The sequence below is a fragment of the Scaptodrosophila lebanonensis genome, unplaced genomic scaffold, assembly GCF_003285725.1.
Source record: "Scaptodrosophila lebanonensis strain 11010-0011.00,11010-0021.00 unplaced genomic scaffold, SlebRS2 tig00000155-arrow-arrow-pilon, whole genome shotgun sequence".
NCBI classification, from domain to species: Eukaryota; Metazoa; Arthropoda; class Insecta; order Diptera; family Drosophilidae; genus Scaptodrosophila; species Scaptodrosophila lebanonensis.
In genome coordinates, this window is record NW_022060594.1 from 342603 (window position 1) to 363261 (window position 20659).

Here is a 20659-nt window from a genome sequence, read left to right on the forward strand (position 1 = left end):
GAACGTCTAGATTTTGGAAAACGCTGCTCCTGTACTGATCTAACAAGATATGTAAACTCTCCTAATCCCTAGGCAATACTATCGGATTTATTTTATTATTTTGCAAATCTGCATAAATGTATGCATACGTAAATAATATGAATTATACTTGGTACATAAAATATACTATACAAGACTATATTAGGTTAGCAGAAGGTGAAAAATGTAACAGACCTTTCGCATATATTTTAGGTTTTGTCCAAAGAAGAAGCTCTCGTTTTAAACATAAACATACTTTAGCTTCAAAACATCAATTAAAAGGCATTACCAACTATAAAAAATATATAAAACTATATAAATAACTAACTGGTTAAGTAATAAATATTGAAGTTTTGTTATTTATGGTCCCATTTTTTACTGAACTGATTAGAACGCACTTCATACCCTAAATATTCGCCGAAATTCTTGATGAATTTTTCGGTTCTTGAAGACATAAAGGATGCCAAACTTTTTGAACTGAATATTTTAAAGTCGAGATACCCTACTTTAGCTTTTCCACTTGTTTTTCTACCTTTGGTACATAATTTCAAGAAAAGTTATTGGCGAAATCATTTTATTCTGATAGCTGATCCATCTTCATCTTCTTCTTCTTGCTGCTGTCCTAACATTCTGTAACATTATATCTAGCTTGGGTGCAGAAAATTGTCTTCCATTATTAATATGTTCGTTCGATCGACAGGAATTTCATTCGACCGTGTGGCATTAATTTTGTGATCTGTTGCAATAAAGGACTTCTAATTAGTTTAATCAGCATCAATTTTAGTTCTTAGCTGGCCCTAAAATAAAAATACCCCATTTTCTGAATTACGAGAAGGGGGATTTTATGCCAGCATTTATTTTGATTCTTTGAAAAGCCCGAATCAAACTTGCACGTTCCAAGCGTTTTATTAATGTTTATCTGCATTATTTATTTATTTATGTATATGCTTATTTTATTGCCCCTTTCTCTTTTTATAGTATAAACAGGCTCTTGGCAAATTTCTTTCGTCCTTCGTTTGCGTTTGGTGTTTCGATATTTGCTGAAAATAATACCAAATGAACATTCTCAGATAACAATAAAAAAGTAATCTCAACAGCTTATTTAGAGTCGAATTATAATTGTATGTGTGTTGCCAAAGACAATAAATATGCAATTGATTATTTGTTTAAATTATCTCTTCCCGTGATTTTGACTTAAATGCAAGCTAGTCTGCATTTTATTTATAAAATATCGCACATTTAAGACCGGGTTTTCAACAATTCCATTTCCATTTCAAATGCCACTTTGCAGAATGGTTTGTATTTTAGTTTTTGTTGATTGTTTGGCTATTTTCTAACCATGTCTATGGCCAGACTTTCAACTGTGATAATATGAAAATATTTTATTTAAATACAAAAAAAAAAATCAATTCCATCCCAATAAAGCTCGCAATTGAATACACAAAGCAATGCAGTTTTGTTGCTTTGTTTATTTTTCTTCCATTGTGTGGCAGAAAGGACATGAAATATTGAACGCATATTAAAGCGTCTGCATATTTGAAATACTATAAATACATATATACCATACTATATATCACAATTTGTTTTAAAGTGCATTGCTGTTTGTTTCGCTCTGCTAGTGCCACAGAATTTCATATTTAATTTAGACATCTCTCGGATGGAGATATGCAAACATTTTTAGAATACAATTTATTCTCTAACCACATTCTTTTTATTCGGTTTTATTGCGTTTTTGATGCATATATGTAGTATATACTTGTATACCTGTATCGAGTATCCAGTATACGTTGCTGTTGTCTACTTTTCGGCACTTATGGCATTTTAATTGTCAGCATTTATTCTGCAATTAAATAATTAACACGCCACGACGTACGAACAATGTTGCTGCCTGGTGGCTGGGTGGGGGTGTTGGGGGCTCAGCCCGTGGCTCTTGTCCAAAAACATATAGGCGGCAGCAGGGAAACTTTGTCGATATCAAAGCAGCCGCTAATTACAACGTTGCTGTATTCGCGGCTATGAGCCGTCCATGATTATTTGATTAAATGACAGCAACTAAGCTGATTACGTGCACGTAATGCAATCAGGGCCGTCAATGCCACACGCAGCACACACGTGTCCAGGGGCCGTCGATAAGCCGCATGGGAACGAAAATACCAAACACTGATGCTTGGCTCTACGCCCCAGTAGGATCCCCATTCCTTTCGTCCACCACAGCCCCCCCTCCCCACACCAGGCGACGGCTGTCAAACACCTCGATCTACCTCATGCATTCAACAAACAAGAGATTAATTTGTTTTGCAAACTAATACTGGTCTTAAGTAAAGCATTTTTAATTCATTTATGATTAATGAAATATCAAACACTCGTAATAAAAAAGCCGGTAGCAATTTGTTGATATTTTAGCTTTTTCTCTTAATTTTGATTGAGATTATTAACGTTAAAAGGCAAAACTTATGTTGCTGTGTCTGAGCAAATAATTCATAACGATTCATCTGTAAGGATTTTGGGTAAAATATTTGAAAATTTGAGGGTCAGGGCAGGAATTTAGTCCGAATATCTCTGCGCAACCGTTCTAAAACCGCTCCAGAAATTGCTGCCGAACTTAAAGATGTCAGCAGCTCTTTAGTCCCTTTAGACACTTTAATAAAATATATTATTTACTTATTTACAAAGAAAACTAAAACTAAAATTAGTAAATAGTATTATGGAGGAAAGAAGTATATCGAGATAAAAATGGAAGTAGTGAAGATACATTTTAAAAGACTATTTACAATTATAGTAAGTATTGATTTAAATTTTAAATTTATAAGTATATAAGAATAAATATAATAAATTAGCAGCAGAATATGTGTAAATACATACATAAATATTTACAAGTTGTTTTATACTAATTGCTTATATTAAGTGATAAATATTAGCATGTTTCGTAAAATTTGATAAGTAATTGAACGTTTTCTTTATCGGGGTTGGAGAGGGAGGAAATGTTCTCAGAGAGTTGAGGGTTGGACGTGAATTCCAAAGATGTAGTACTGAGAGCGGGGTGTTGGTATTGTTGCAATAAAATATAATTTTGACATAATATTAACATGTGGGTGGCATTTTTTATTAAAATTAGAAAAAAAAAAATTCATTTGGCTTTTTTATGAGCACGCATTGCTCTCAATGCACATCCTATGAAATGGGTCTATTTTGCTAATCACTTTTGCGAAATAAACAGAACAAACGTTCACTTGGCGGCCGATAGCTTAAAGAATGTTTTCGCAATCGCACGATTTCATTATTAATTTTTCTAAAATAGCCTACAAATTGCAATTCGCTTATTTTGGCTACGAAATATTGCTCTCTTTTTTGGCCAAAAATAGTTGGCTAACAAGACTGTTTTGCTTAACGTTTAACACAGAAATAAATATTAATGTTCAATCAAACAGCTCTGATAGCTTTAAGAATAGCAGCTGAACTTCGGAAAATTGATAACCAGAACCAAAAAAGAACCAACTGCACTGCACTTTTTCCACCAAGAACAAATGAAAGAGCAAATTAATTGGACGATGCTATAAATATATTCCCAGTATTAATGCCTGGCATTGCATAAGAAATGTGAGATATACGAGTACCAAGTAAATATTTTCGAATTCTAATGCTAATCAACATTTGTCCGGATTGCAAATTTATGTTCAAGCATGAAACGTGCTGAATCCAAACCCCATTTCATTACAAAACCATGAAATACTTGTACTGAACAGAAGCTGGACGCACAGTTCTCGCGAATGGACGAGTACTACAAATGTTCGACAATTGGTTGAGTTTAATTGCACTTTTATCTTTACATACGAGTCCTTCGTATATTTAGCTTGAAAAAGCAATGGAAAATAACGTTGTTATTTCTCCATCATCCTTCGGACAGAGCAGGTAATGGCACACTGTTAGCAGAGTCCTACTGGGATGGAGGGCGCAAGGCTAGTGGGCTAGTGGTGGTCTGCTCTGGTGTATTGGAAGTGGGAGCGGGACCGGCACCGGGCCCGGTGCACTCATTGCTGCTAATCAAGTGCTGTAGTCTAGTGTGATGGTGGTGGTGGTGTTGGTGGTGGTGTGCGCTCCACCACCAAAGCCTTCTCAATTACATTTACACGGAGGCAGGACATGGGGATGGGGGCGTAGGTAGCTGGTTGGCTGACTGGCTGACTGGCTGGCTGGCGCAGGATACAAAGCTGCAGGTGTCCTAGCCCGTGTCTGCGTCACTTGTCCGGCACGTTGCCAGCTGAAGGTTATTGCATGTCGGAGCTGTACTCCAACTACCGTCCCATTGCCTTGTTAATTAATGCAATTGTGATAATTCAACCGCATGCTGCATTATGTTTCACTAATTTATGACATCGCATTGCTCTAATCGGATCGCCAGTGATGTCAGCGCCTGTGTACCCCTTCCTATCGATTACCTTTTTCGTAGCTCTGTGTTTGTGTGTGTGTCGGATACAGCTGTCCTGTTTATTCAGTTCAAGGTATTGTGCAGATAATTAATGCGAGCCTACGCTTCATAGAAATCAAATGGAATCGAATGTGGTTGACGCACTCGTAACAATCAGCAGCCACAGCAGCCCTTAACATCGAATGCAATAATTTAGGCATATTATGAAAATTTAGAATGGCCATACTTGTAATTGATTGAAAAGGGCAGCCAAAACTAAAGTGAATAAATAAGTGTCCGAACAGACAAACGTTGGACAGTAGGACATGACTAGCTTGCTTGCTTATGTTGTTTTTCAGATATCCTTGTCCGAACTGGCTAAAGAAGCCCACCACTTGGGTTTATCTTAATGCCAGAGTGAGAACACAGGAAAGAGAACTTTTGAAAAGGGGCTTACAGCTCTTATAGACTTCCAGTAAAAATTGCATGCCATGCAGGAGGAGTTAGTGCGTCTTAAGGACAGTGTGTTCAACTTTTCCAAAACCTTCCAATTGATGTAACCGGTTTATGCTTATAATTGTATATCTCACGACAGAGTCCACGAGCGGTATACGCGATTTATGTATAGTCGTGATTACCTGGACTATTTGACGGTTATGTTGACCATTCAGAATTAGTAATTCTCGCAGATGCAGTCAGAAAAGTGCGTGTATTTATTAAAAATCTATCAAATTATTTGAAGTGGAGTGGAGTCTTAAAAGGAATTATTAATCGCATTTTACTGGAAAAAATTGGATCCGGATCCAAACATTTTTCGATAGTTTCTTTTTTTTAACAAATAAATTTCTCTTAATCTATCAACGCCCTATTCGCTTGACTTTTCAAAAGTGTTTTTTACTTTTTCGGAAAAATGCATTTCCCTAAGAAAAGGAAGCAAAAAAAAATTAAAAAGCATTACATACTACGTTTTTTATACGCTATAAAAAAACGAGGCTTCTGATTAATTCATAAAATACTAATGTTTTTGGTGGGTCAGAATAATACAAATTATTCGACAGCTATAACAATTAGTTTTGAACAAATAAATTGCACTTAAACCATAACCTCCTATTTGCCTGCTTGTGCGATTTTGACCTTTTTGGAAAAATGAATTTCCCTAATAAAAGAATGTGTTATGTAAACTTAGAAGCCATTTCAATGGCGTGAAAAAGATTTAAATTTTGTTTATTTAATTTAAAACGAACCTAATAGTTTGTTTAGTTAAAGATATGTGGACCGCATATTAAACCGATTTGCAAATTCAGTTGGATTTAATTAAGTACAAGGATTGTAAAGAACTATTAATGACTCGAATCTATGCATAAAAGTTATTTTATTTTTCCGTCTATATCGTAACAAGCTTAACGTGTGGCGCCTGGCATAGGAATCAGGTATCCCACAATGTGAGTTCGTTCCTGAGTAGGCAATCGATTTAGAAAAAAGATATTAAGGTTATCATAAAATTGAATAATCGTCCAGCCCAGAAACAGATCTTAAATAAAGATTAACGATTTCCAAATAAAAATGATCAATCAATCAATAGATGTAATCAATGCGAAGGAGAAATTTATTTTGGATGCTCGGCATATCGCTGTCGGGCTCTAACATTTCTTTTGTTTTTTGTCAGTATTTTGTTTTAAGTACGTGAGTACGTGGCCTACACTTTCAGAAAAATCCACAAATTCAGACACGCAGACAGACGGACGTAACTCATCGCATCAGCAGAGGCAACAGAAGCAAGTGGTGGCTCAGTTAGTTGAAGACTTCACAGGCTTGTCTGATTGACAAATGTGAGCCCACAGATATGTGTAAGAGTGTGCATGTGTGTGTGTGCCACTCATTCCGTAAAATGTTGTAAATTGGACAATATATGAGCCGTCGACATAAACATTGTCAGATGACGTGTACATGCATGTACTACATACATAAGTATTTATGTACAAGTATGCTTGTAGGCCTTTATGCATGTATGGGTGGGATGTTGGGGTATTTGGTTCGTTGACGTAGGCGGCTCAAGTCGCTAAAGGTAAAAATTGCTGCTCGAGTGGTGCTTGCCACTGTGTCATTGGGGCGTGTGTAATTTGCTACCACACAGCAATCACAACAACAACAACAACAACAGCAGCAAAAAACAACAAGAGCGAACGCTACAGTCGAGTAGGTCCGACAGTGAAATACCCTTTACCGCAGCAGAAGCAAAAAGAGGAAGAAGGAACTCAATGAGTAGTACAGGAGTGAAATTGTTTCGCTTATAACTTTTCTTAGAATTTACCTATTTGAACAAAAAAATTGTAAAAAAAGTAAAAAATTGTATATATATTACGTGTAAAAAGCTTGGTATATGTAGCTTTTAAATTGTGGGCAGTATTGGCGGACAGACGTTCGTACATGGCTACATCGATTTCTCTTGATTTTTTGTATATATTATTTTATTTTATTATTGTGAATCGTCCTGCAGATTCAGGCTTCAATATAATCTATTGAATATACCAAATACACAGGACCAAAGTTTTACAATTTCACATTATGTTCATTTGTATATTTATACCGAAAACTTTTCACTATTTGGTTGAGTTTGAAAGAGCGGCCGGTTGTCTAATGCTTTCTTCTGCCTGTTGCATACTTTGCACAAATCTGATATACCCTTTTTACCCTTCGTGTGCAGGGTATAACTAGCTTGAACGGAATGACGCTGGGCTAGGCAAGGGGTTAGGGCTGGGGTTGAAGCTAGAGCTGGAGATGGAGCTGGCGCTGGGGCTGGGGATGGGGATGGGGCTGGCAGGCCTTGCCATTGTGTCAAGTGCCCAGCAACTGCAGCACAATAAGTTTATAACGGTAAACGGTAGAAAGAACCCCTTTTAAAAGCGTCGCTACGACAACAACAACAACGATGACGATGACAACGACAACGACAACGATTGGGACAGGGACTGGAACAGGGACAGGGAGAGGGATGAGAGAGACTGACAATAAGCGCATAAATGAAATAAACAGCAATATTTTTGCACTTTATACAATTTATTGTCTGCGCTGCGTTTTCCCATTTGCGACTAATAGCTGAGCGGACGGACAAGCAGACGGGCGATGGGATACATATCTACATATGTATATATGTACACTCTATGGCTGTTTAAGCGCGCGAATGAGTGAGCGAATGAGTGAGTGAATGGGAGATTGAGAGATTGCGAGACTGAGTGGGTGAGTGGCGCGAGTGCAGTTGCCATAAACTATAAATGCCATTCCATTCATTCCATTTGCGGGATACCAGAGCTGCATTTGATGTTGTTATTGCCAGGCATTATCCAATTAAATGGCATGCGAGTATATGAGGAAACTAGCGACACAGGCGACACAGGGAGACAAAATACTCGTACAAGTGTAGTGGGAGTCGCACTGACAGGGAATGGGTCTGGGAATGGGTCTGGGAATGGGTCTGGGTCTGGGAATCAGGCTGGTAGCACTGCCAGTGCGGAAATGCGCAACGCTTGTCCATGTTGCCGGAATTATGCTGTCATGGCTGTTGTCGTTTTGCGTGCGTGTTTAATTAATGTGCTAACAAAAAGTTATTGCATTTCTGTAGTTTAGCAGCGAACCAGCAAGCACATTTTTTCAATTCACCGCAAACGCAAACAACAGCAGGCCAGACACAAACGATAGAGGGTAGCGAATGGGGAATTAGTATTATGTTCCCAGTAGGAGATACAGTTATAAAATAAAATATATTGCAGTAGAGAAAAAGGACACCACCACACAGTCCACGAGGTATTCGCGGCTCTGAAAAATGTGCTGCAATAGAAAATAATTAATGTCCTTAAACTTAAACTTGAACAAGTTGTTTAATTGCAACCTAAATTCGTTCGTGCCTAAATTCTTTTCTTACTAATTCTTCTACATTTTAGCGATGTTTAATCCCACTATCTATCTATCATCTATAGAATAATAAAGCAAACAACGCTAGCTCTTATAAATGATCATATACATATATATATATATTACGCACAGACGTGATGCGAAAATTATTATTAATTATTATTATAGTAAAAGGTAAATGACAAAAAGATTGTTAAGCAAATATTTATTATTGAAAAAACATTTATGCACGTTTGTTAGATTTAGAGATTTTTTCTTTAGAGGAAAGGAATGAAAAAGATTCGCCGTACTTCCCGATATATCGTTAAGTTTTGACATAAAGCAGTTGTAAGCAATTGGTAATGGTAATTATTATGCTAAGTTGTTTGTTACTTCTGTTAACTATATACAATGTATATCCCATATATATTTTTTGTCAATGCACGGAACTTTCAACCCTAAAAAATTGATTAAGTTTCTCAATTCGAATTACGAAGATAGCTCTCTCTCTCTCTCCCCTTTTGGGTTAATAATAATAATAATTGAATTGTAAGTATCGTAAAACAATGCAAATAGCATTCATCCAATACTACGCCTTTCGAGGGTCTTTTTTACAAATTTGTCCAACATTTTTCAAATTAATTTTCAAACAAACATCTGAAGTGAAGCTTCTTAGCTCCCATTAACTATGGGGCAACAAATTTCTTTAAAGAAAATCTTTCTTAAAAGCGAGTTGCCATTTTGCTATGCAGAATCTTATACATTTTATGTTATTCATACTCATATACTTATATTGCTTTATCCCATTTTTTTTTTCAATATTCGTTGTTGTCTAGTTTCGTTTCCATGGCGTTATTCTTGAACTCTTTTTCTCGTCCTTATCATCTTGTGTAATCGATATTTAGTTCCTCTTGGTACAATTTTAATCATGGGCTGTCCTTCTCATCCTTGACCCATTGGGGAGCACCTATTTATGGATGCACATTGATATTTATGAAAAATCAATTTAATTAAAAGCTCATTAAATCAAATTGTACGCTTAAATCAATAGAAAGTCAATTAAAGCCGCTCAAATGAGCAGCGATTGAGTCACAGGTTCTTTCTTATATTTCCGGCCCATTTTCATGCCGGCCATTGGTCACATTTACAATGTCTCTGGATGTGTATATGTGAGTGTGTGTGTGTGTGGGTGTGTGGCAACCATAAACGCAAATTTTACGACCACAACGAAATTATCGACAAATTAGTATAAGTGCTTTATGCTTTGCTACCTACCAACAACGGCCCCAAAAAAACGACGACGACCCGCCACAACCACCTCCCCCCAACCCGCATCCGTTCCCTTTCACGACTTACAACAGTCCCAGTTCCAGTGCCTGTGCCAGTAACAGTCCCAGTCCCAGACCGAAGAGCCAGCCAAACCCTTGTCAGAAAGAAAAACACGCAACTTTCTCCTGAGCTACGCCCCAAAATGTCAGCGGGAACTTTCCTGCCAACGTGGCAGCCTGGCTTTTTCTCTTTGCTTCTCTCTTTTCTTTTTGTTGTTGTTTTTGCTTTGAGCACGCTTATTGTCATATATTTAATATGCACAATTTCACGAAAAAATGAAAACACAACAACAGTACAACAGCACAACAGCAACAACAGAGATGAAAAGCGAAGCATAAACTTTCTTGTCGATGCCCCCAACAATGATGTATTGTTTTCATTGGGATTCGAGGAAGGCGCTAAAAATAAACCGCCTGCTACGTGCCGAGGCTGTGACCGTGGCCCTGAGTCCTCGTTGGCGTTGTCTTGAAATCACATCCAGGCCTGTTGTTGGCTCCTCCGTTAAATCTCCGTTGAAAGAGGCATGACGCTGGCAGCGTCAATGTCTTGCAACGCCCAGGCTCGCCCCCCCACCCACACTATCGGAAACCGCGAGTACGCCTGAGTGTTTGTGTCTGTGTGTGTCTGTGTGTGGGTGTGTATGGGTGTGTGTGTGTGTATGTATGTGAGTGGGTGGATTTTTGGTTTTTTGTTTTGTTGGTTCTCGTTTAACTTCTTTTGACAGTTGCTGACAGTTTCGGTTGAAGGATGCCCGTGCCGCCAAACGTACGTTTTGATTTTGTTAGTGGCTGCAGCCAAAGGATGGCTCAACAAAAGCAACATTAGCCTATGTAGGTGTGTGCGTATATACGAGTATAGTATGTAAGAAAGTTGGGGCAACATCTAGGAACAATCTTAAAACAATTAAAGTCACGGACGGAACAAAAGGTTGTGAAATAAGTTCCCACCATCTTCAGAACCGATTGGAGGCCACTTCACATAACAAACCGTTCTCACTCATCTATCTTCCGTAGATAGTTCAAACATTTCATCTATTTATATAAAAAAGCTTGTCTTGACTGACTGACCGACTGCCAACACAAAGCCCGAACGGTAACAGCTAGGAAGCTCAAACTTTGACTCAATTAAGCGATTAAAAGCAGTTTTGGAAAATTCGAACTCCAATGGGGGAAAATAGGCATCAAAGTTTGTTTGAAAAATCCGCATTTTTTAGCCGATCGACTTTGAACTTAGTTTGTATATTCTCAGAAAAAAAAAAATCATCATAAGACCTTAAATATGGGAGTTTTCCAGTCAAAAAAATGTTGTAGCACTAAAGAAGACCTGGTTAACAGCGCACAGCCCAAACAGTAAGAGCTAGGAAGCTAAAATTTGGGCTCAAGTATCCTATCAAAATATAGGTGCGCACTATGAAACGATTTTGGAAATTTTGGACTCCAAAAGGGGCACATCGAACTGCAAAGTTTGTTTGAAAAATCTTCATTTTCAACTTTTCAAAATTTGTTTTTTATAATCTATGAAAAAATACAAACTCAGTTCTTTGAAACTTTTCATGGATTTTGAATTATTAGTGTTTTAATATTCCTTCACTTTTCGAATGAAAAGCTTGTGTTACAAATTTTGTCCGATCGAAATCAAATTTGGGGTACATAATCAACAGAACTATATCTCCAACTTGTTGTACATATAGTTTTCAGTATATATGTATGCCGTGTGTTGTTGCATTTACTTTTAAGCTAATTTTACTTTATAAAAAATGTACCTGAATAGTTGTTGCTGCTAATTTACTTATACTGTGGAAGGCAAAATAAATAAAATAAAAAAAACACAAGACGCGCTTATAAAGGAACATATTATTTATTTTCTGACTCGAAAGAGACTGACTAGAAAAACTTTCTTGAGCTACAAAGAAACAGCAAGATCGGAGAAACAGATGATAGGGCTGCCAGAGGACCTCTGTACATACTATACTTATCCTACTATAATATTGGAAGCATTTTCCTTTGTATATACCCCTCGACAAACAACAAACACATTAACTTCAGTCGACTAGCAATTTCGATTGAGGAAACCAAACGTTATAGCAAAAATTGCATTTTCTTTTGGATTGATTTTTCCCGTTCGTTAAGCTGTGTTGTAGTTTTTTTTTCGCTTAGTATCAAGCTGTGTGCTATCTGGTCCTATTTTGAAAATGTGATTACCAAGCTGTTATTTAATCCAAAATAATTGGCAATAATAATTGTTATGTAGTGCTTCATAATTGGAATATAAATATAGATCAAACGTAATGTTTGACTTCCCGCCCAACTGGGGCCGCAATGTTGATTATGTGACAACGGCATATAAGCTTGTGGTCGAGGCTATTTATGGCTGTGGCCTGCCATTAAAGTTGAGTTAAAAATGTAATAAAAGTCATATACTACCTGCCTACACATTGCCAGCTTAAATTGCAGGGAAAAATGCATTGTCATCCCTAAAGTATGCAAACATTTTGTGAACTTTAACATTTTCCCAATAACGCACGCACACACACACACTCACGCGCACACACACACACACACACACAGACGCACACTTCAAAGAGGCCAGCAAGCACCCACACAAACCAATCATAAACCCACAACCCACTCTTCCGGCTACGGTTTACAAGTAGAGGCGTCCATTTGCAAACAACTAGCACCCACACACACACACACAAACTCACATACATGCGATCTGTATACATATGTGTGTGTGTGTGGCCTGCCTGTATGCACATACATACACCCACATAAAGTTCAGATGCAACGTGAATTGACAACGCTGCAGTGGCAAAATAAGGGAGATGGCGCCTTTTGCAAATAGCAATTCTTATTCGACCATGCAACAACAATTTGCGGCATTCCAGGAAAACCGAATGCTGTGTCTTTGTGCAATAACCTTTGACGCACGTTCATTTGTGGCAAATATTGTGTTGCCACACGCATCGTTTAAGTTTATTAATTTACCACTAGCATTACAATAAAACTTCCCAATGCAGACTTCCCCTCAATACTCTTTCAGGGCGACATTTAAGGTCGTGCATAGTTGTGGACATTCACACTTTTCCAGTTGCAATAGAACGCCTTGTTTTGGGAAAAGAATTGAAGCAGCTTTAATTATTATATATTTTTTTGTTTTGAAAAATTGTGTAACCTTTTTTTTAAACTGCTACTGCTAATGTGGAGGTTACATCTACAAGTATAGCATCGCACTTATCTACAAGTATGTAATCATAGAAAATACAAATTATTTACATTATTTTCAAATTACAAGTACTATGGAATATAAGTTACACTTAATTGAAGAGTTTCTGATGTAATTAAAACATGGCCTGAACAATTCCAAGTCTTAAACTTATAGTTGCCGAGAATCGCTTAAAAGTCCAATCACATTTGAATTTATTTACAAATACTGCCTATGTTTTAGATGCTTTCTACTTTCCTGCTCTACTTGTATATAAATTATGCTTATTTAAATTTGACATTTGTGACTAGTGCATTAATTAATAAGAATCGTTCCTCTAGGAACTAATAATAAATAAATAAATAAATAATGGTCTCACTCTCAATTCTCCACATATCTAACTAGATACAAGTACTATATAGAGATAGATGCTTTCCACTTTCCTACTCTATTTAAATGATGCTTATTTAAATTTTTACATTTGACATTTGTGACTAGTGCATTCGTTTATAAGAATCTTTCTTGTCGCACTAGGAACTAATAATAAATAGTTCCAATTCTCCACATATCTAACTAGAGATAGATGGACTTTGGAATCGACTCCACTCTCTCACTCCACTCTCCTTTAGTGGAAAACAAATACAGATTTTATTTTAACAATTGAAATTGTATGCGTGCAGCATTCATTTAACGCATTCGTTTTCCTTTTTTCGCACAATATTCTAATAAAATTGTCATTTGATGTTCGCCCTGCAGCCCTTTTGCACACATGAATGAGAGAAACACTTTATTAATATAAACCTGCAATAAAAAAGTAAATACAAACGAGCAGAGAGTATGATTCCCCGAATTCAATTTCAATTAGTTTTCAATACTAGTATGTATAGAAAAAAAAAAAAGACATCTTCATTTCAAACAGTCGTCTGTATACTTTCAGCACTTTAAACATTCGCCCAGCTTTGTATACTCGTCTATATGCATTGCCAATTGACTTATTAAATGATTGACTGATTGATGGCCGTAATGTCGTCACTTCAAATGATTGATTGATGCGCCAAATAAATGTTTTCCTCCCTAATAAGTACATCATACTTGGTACTACTTGTTTACAAACAGGTTTGTTGTACGAGTAGCATAAATATTTATGACATGTCAATAAAAATTACATTTTTAAATAAGCAGATTTGACGAGAGATTTGATTGGCTGATTAATTTTTGTTTTCCTTTAATTTTTGCGCTTTTTGTCGGTTGTTGTCCAAAACGTTCTCTACGTTCTCTACTAGCTGCATAGAAGAGTACTAGGCAGGGCAGTAGGGATATATCAGACACCCTTCTTAAATTTTCACCAATTTTATTGAATGATTAAAAGCTAATTCATGTTTATTATTCTTTAATTTGTGCGCTTTTGTCGGTTGTTGTCCAAAACGTTCTCTACGTTCTCTAATGGCTATATAGAAGAGTACTAGGCAGGGCAGCAGGGATATATCAGACACCCTTCTTAAATTTTCACCAATTTTATTAAATGATTAAAGGCTAATTAATATTTCTTATTCTTTAATTTGTGCGCTTCTTGTCGGTTGTTGTCCAAAACGTTCTCTAATAGCTACATAGTGGTGTACTAGGCAGGGCAGCAGGGATATATCAGACACCCTTCTTAAATTTTCACCAATTTTATTGAATGATTAAAAGCTAATTCATGTTTATTATTCTTTAATTTGTGCGCTTTTGTCGGTTGTTGTCCAAAACGTTCTCTACGTTCTCTAATGGCTATATAGAAGAGTACTAGGCAGGGCAGCAGGGATATATCAGACACCCTTCTTAAATTTTCACCAATTTTATTAAATGATTAAAGGCTAATTAATATTTCTTATTCTTTAATTTGTGCGCTTTTTGTCGGTTGTTTTCCAAAACGTTCTCTAATAGCTACATAGTGGTGTACTAGGCAGGGCAGCAGGGATATATCAGACACCCTTCTTAAATTTTAACCAATTTTATTGAATGATTAAAGGCTAATTATTTTTTCTTATTCTTTAATTTGTGCGCGTTTTGTCGGTTGTTGTCCAAAACGTTCTCTACTTTCTCTAATAGCTACATACTACATATCAGACACCCTTCTTAAATTTTAACCAATTTTATTAAATGATTAAAGACTAATTAATATTTCTTATTCTTTAATTTGTGCGCTTTTTGTCGGTTGTTGTCCAAAACGTTCTATAATAGCTACATAGTGGTGTACTAGGCAGGGCAGCAGGGATATATCAGACACCCTTCTTAAATTTTAACCAATTTTATTGCTGCTGCTGGCCAGCTTCAAGTCTCCCAAATGTGCAGCAAAAGGTTTTCTCCAAGTCTTCAGCTTGCCTCCCAAGTTAGGCACTTAATCAATCAGCTAACGAATTTCAAAGGCATGCAATTAATTATATTTGTTATACGCGTACAATATTGAGTAAATTCTCTATGTTTTGCTTCACAGTGCAGTGCAAGTGATTTGCCAGCCGATTGGCTGCCAAAGTGCATGATGGTGTTTCATTGCTTGGTTCAGTGACTGATTGACTGATTGATGGACGCAGTGCCGTCGCCTTCAGTGACTAAAAATAGTACGAGTGTGTCTGTGTGTTATGAATGTAAAATAAATTAGTCAGCTGCCCTGTCAGGGTGCCTACAGAGTTTTAAGAGTTCAGTCTAAACGAGCGTTCAGCTTTAACCCTTGAGGAGCTTGCAATGCACCTTCAATATTTCATTGCCGCAATCTGTGGCTGTACACTATAAACGCACTGGATGCTTAACGCATCGCTGAACACTTCCCATATTCCGTATTTCGTATTCCGTTGGCCAGCTGGTCAGTTGGCCAGTTGGCCAGTTGGCCAGTTGGGCGGTTGGCTTTGTGCTCTGCGCTCTGCGCTTGGCGTTTTGGTCAGGCCCATGTCGTGCCGGCAGCTCGACAAAGACTGCCTCATCAAATATTTAAATGCCAATTTCACAAATATGGCAAGCGGAGTAAATTCAATTTGGTAAGTGTAGCTGCAAAAAATACTTTGCAAGGGCAAACAATCCAACGAAAATAGCATCAGCACCAGAGAGTGCCAAGCACAAAAAATTTAATAATAATAATGCAATAAAAATAATATGCTATATACATAATAATAATAATAATAAGAGAGCATCGACAGCAGCAGCAACAGCAACGGCCTCGACATCAGCATCGACATCGACAAAAGAGCGTTCCACGAATTTTCATTAAAATTTATGCAAGCGAAAATATTTTTACACAAACTTGCTTCGCAGCTCGGCTTGGCTTGGCTCGGCTCGGCTCGACTCGACTCGGATGGGACATGGCATTAATTAGCAGCCGTCTCCAGGAGTGCCAGCATTTGATATGCATGCGCCCTCAGTTATGCAATGCCAAATGAAAAACGAACGCTAACTGGCGCACAGTGTTAAATCAAGGACACTGCCAGTTGAAAGTTTAGGTATATATTGTAGTACGTGTATAGTAGTTATTCGCTGGCAGATCGCAGGTGGCTCAGGTCAGGTAACGGGCGTGCCACAAGTGGCCATCAAATGCACAACTTTGCGCCACTTAGCGACAAATACGAGTATACATACATATATAATTGTATGTGTATATCTGCCATTTGGCTGACAATAGACACATATTTGCACTTCTATTCACACACACACACACACACACACACACACACACACACGCACGCACACGCATATATATATATAGAGTTGGGGGCGATGCCTAATTTTATCGGCACAGCAGGTCGCAAACATGACAAACATTTCTCTGCTGGCCCGCTGAAACAAATTAACGTTCACCAAACTGTTCGATGACATGTTCAACAAAGCTGTTTAGATAACATCCTCTTATCACATCAACCTTCAGGTGTCCCCCCGCGACTGAATTTCTACAAAAAGTATACGCTTCCAATAACAAATGCATTCGAAAATAAACATGTGATGACAAAAAGACAAATTGAAAGAAACTACAGATGTGTTTGAATTGTATTTTAAGTTATTTACTTCGGCTGCAATCTCTATATTGTTCAGAGAAATAAAGTACAAAATGTATTTCATTCAAAGCTATAAACGCTTTACGGTTTGCAAAATAAAATTGAAAGCTTTCGGATGTTTTTTAGATATTTATATATATAGTAAGATATTTATTACAATAACGCCCAACTTAACAAGTGCACAAAAAATAAATGCTTACAATTAAAAAGCGGATCTTAATAAGTAAACTGGCAGCCTTTGTTTAAACCGTGTTATTGGGCTTTCATCAGGAAGAGGCCCGACCAGCCTGTTGCCTGTCGTTGTAGTGGCTAGTATGTCGGTTGATTTCAGCTTCTACCGTGCCCAGATTTAGATCATGATGCAGTGTAGAGCCCTGGACGTACCCAGTAATAGACCGTAAGGCCTTATTCTGGAGCGTTTGGTCCCATCCCCAATTCTTATGTGACATTGAAATTGTATGACAAATATGGGCAACACTTAATAATCCTGAACAGAAATGAATAGCGGAATAAATAAGAAAACGTATTCACGCAATAGTTTATTTAATATATTATTTATATTCTTACTATTTCTATTACAAAGAAATGTTTTCTTTTTATCATGGACAGCAAGAGAAGTAAAAACAATATAAGTTCGAGTTCGAACTCATTACAAAAATTCTTGAAATTCATTTTATATTTTCTAAATACACCTAATTCTGTTTTTACATTATAGATTGGTTCCAGAAAAACCCATGTAGAAGAATATATGCATATGCAAAAATAGGTGATTGGTTCCTCATCTCTAAAACTTAATAGGTGAAAAAACACAAGTATTTCTGTTTATATTATTAAATCACATATATGTATATAAGTAATGTGCATAACAACCTATATAAGAATGGTTTCTAGCTATTTAGCTGTGTGTGTTTTTATTTATTTATTTTGTGTTATTTTGAATCGTGCTATGAATAAAGTCATGTAACAATATATAAAATTTTCATTTTCAAACCGTGTTAAATCAAAACCGATTTTGGTGTATATTTTTACATAATTTCTTACCTTTCGTGTTTGGTACAAAATTTTCAACATGAACGTGGCAAGGTTTTTTGTAGGGTCGGGCTTTATCTCGTAGCCGTCGCATAAGTCTTGTTTCCTACGCACTGCAGTGACGTCTACGACCCATCTAATGTTATTATTAATTATAATTAAACCCTCATTTAGGTGCTTTTCCTCGACCTTTCACAAATTTTATGCTTCACACCTATTATTCTGTCCAGGAGTGTACGCAACGAAAATCTTCTCCCATGGTGGAGGCACTAAAGACTCAAAGGGATGTGTTGTGCTTCCTTCGATGTGACAGGGTATGCATGTGTGTATGTGTGGTATGTATGTGTGTATTTATGTGCCAAACACAAATACGTTGAGTGTGTGTACGCGAGAGCCGTAAAGCACACAATAATAAATTGAGCAATTGTCGTTGGGCATTATTTATGCGAGCATAAGGCGTGAGCATGGGCGTGAGCGTCCTCGAACTTGAGCTCCAGCTTGAGCTTGGGCTCCGGCTCCGGCTCGGGCTCGGACTGAAGCTCGTGAGTGTGGGAGCGCGAACGTACGGGTTGGCATCAAATAAATTGGCTTACACGTAATGAGCATATTTGTAGCATACTTTTGCGCGAATCCTAAGTTGTCCGGTGCGCCGCCTGTGTGCGTATATGTATGTATGTACGCATATACATATATATATATATATATATATATATATATATATATATATATGCATGAGTACCTCTGCATACTATATGCCTGTGTGTGTGTGTGTTTGATTCCTTTGAGACAAAGTTTGTACAAGCTTTTCTCTTTCAAGTTTTAGCAAAGTTGGCCAACATTGAGTTCAGCCTCTGCATAACAATGTCTAACCTATTGACACCCACAGACACAGACACAGATACAGACACAGGCAGACTTGCAGGTATTGCCACACACATAGACACACACACATACACATAGCCAGTGAATGGGGCAAGTAGTGCAGCCAACTTAAAGCCAAAAGGTTCGATGAAGTTGTCTCAGATCGAAAACATAAACTGGGGCATGATTTGTGTCTGTGTGTGTGTGTGTGTGTGTGCCTGTGACTTTAATCGAAAATCAAAAGAGCCAGAAAATGTGAGGCTGCTTCGGAAAACACACGCACACACACAGACATACTATACGTGCACTTGACTTAAAGCTGAGTATGCGCCCACCATCCTCTTTCACAAAATTGCTTAGAAAATACATGAGAAAGAAATATTATTGAAATAATAGCTTAAAATATATTTATGGATTTGTTAGCACAACATCTGTTCAGGTGTTCAAGTGTGCTTCAGTTTTCAAATATTTGTATATACCCATAAGCATAAACTGTTAATTAAAAGCTGGTATTAGCTTTTAAGAACACAATTGTTCAAATTGTTTCAAATATTACTTAAATTCTCTCGCAACAGGAAGGCTCACAATGAGAAGCAAGGCAATTTTTGAAAGGAAGATGATGCTTTATTTACTGTAAAATCGGATCCCAACTCTAAGTACTGCCATAGCTATTTATATTTTCTACCACAAGCTAAAAAATATACATCAGTGACATACCTAGAGAGAATTGATCTTTTTTATTTATTTATTTATTTATAAGCCTTATCCTAGCGTTACAAGTATTGGATTAATTTTAAATTATTACGCTAGTTATTCATACAATAATGTCCCTTAAGTGAGGAAAACATAAAAATTGTCCATTTTAAATATTACCACAAATCCATTAACACAATTCCTTTAAAATACTTGTATGTATGATAATTCAGAAAGATAGAAAACTATTCTAAAGGGAAACATTTTACATTTTTTGAGTGGGCCATGTTCATAGTAAGGAAAAACACCATTATTTTAGAAACAGTTTCAAAAAAAGGACGAGCTTAAAATATATTTTTTTTTAAATGATAAAAATAATGCCCGTGCAGAACTATTGGCCTAGTCTTCAAAATCACTAACGCCTTGTTCTCAGGCAAGTCAAGTTCAATTCAGAACATGTAGCTTGGCATGAATATTTTCTTGCACTTCAAAAAACCAAAATCTAGAATCTTACAATGAACAACTAATTTGTTTCTAAAGAGTTGTAGTTTTCTTATTATTATTATTTTTTCCTTTTTTTAATAAGGAAAAAATCATTTATAAAATATTCTTCCTGCTCAAAACGCAATGACTTAAATTTTTTATTTTATTTCATTAAATAAATCAGCAAATTAGTATAAGATGTTTTTTTTTTTATTAAATTACAGCAAAGATATGGTATAATATTTATTTATTTATTTGAAAATCGATAACAAAAATACTGCCATTTTATACAACAGAGAACAAATCTTGTAAGATTTAAAAAAAAAGAACAAATATAATTAGTGAATGTTTATTTAATGCTGGTTAGTTAAATGTAAGGAGTAGAGTTTATTATAATTAGAGCACGTAACAGTTCCATGTATTGGGGATTCAAAAATTGCAAACTTGCAGCGGCACTACTCGCCCACCGCTCATACATAAGTGCACAGGCTGTACTGTTAAGTCTTAAAAGCTCAGTGCTTTCCAGTATCAGTTCAAATATTATTTGGAAGTAAATGTCTTTATTACTAATTTATCAGAGAATGAAAATCATGGCGGGTGGTCGCGCTCTGTAAATATCGTTGCTTAAAGCCTCAAAACTGCCTTTTGGTCTGTGGCGTGTCCATGAACTGTGCCCAGACGTACAGCAAACACACACCACAACACAGCTGGGCAGACATCCAGACAAACA

At 36.7% G+C, this 20659-nt stretch overlaps 1 protein-coding gene across 3 annotated transcripts in view; it reads left to right on the plus strand.

Moving 5' to 3' along the window:
* Nucleotides 1–20659, plus strand: part of LOC115629464 (1-phosphatidylinositol 4,5-bisphosphate phosphodiesterase) — an 80306-nt gene that overhangs the window by 36182 nt on the left and 23465 nt on the right. The window lies entirely within an intron of this gene.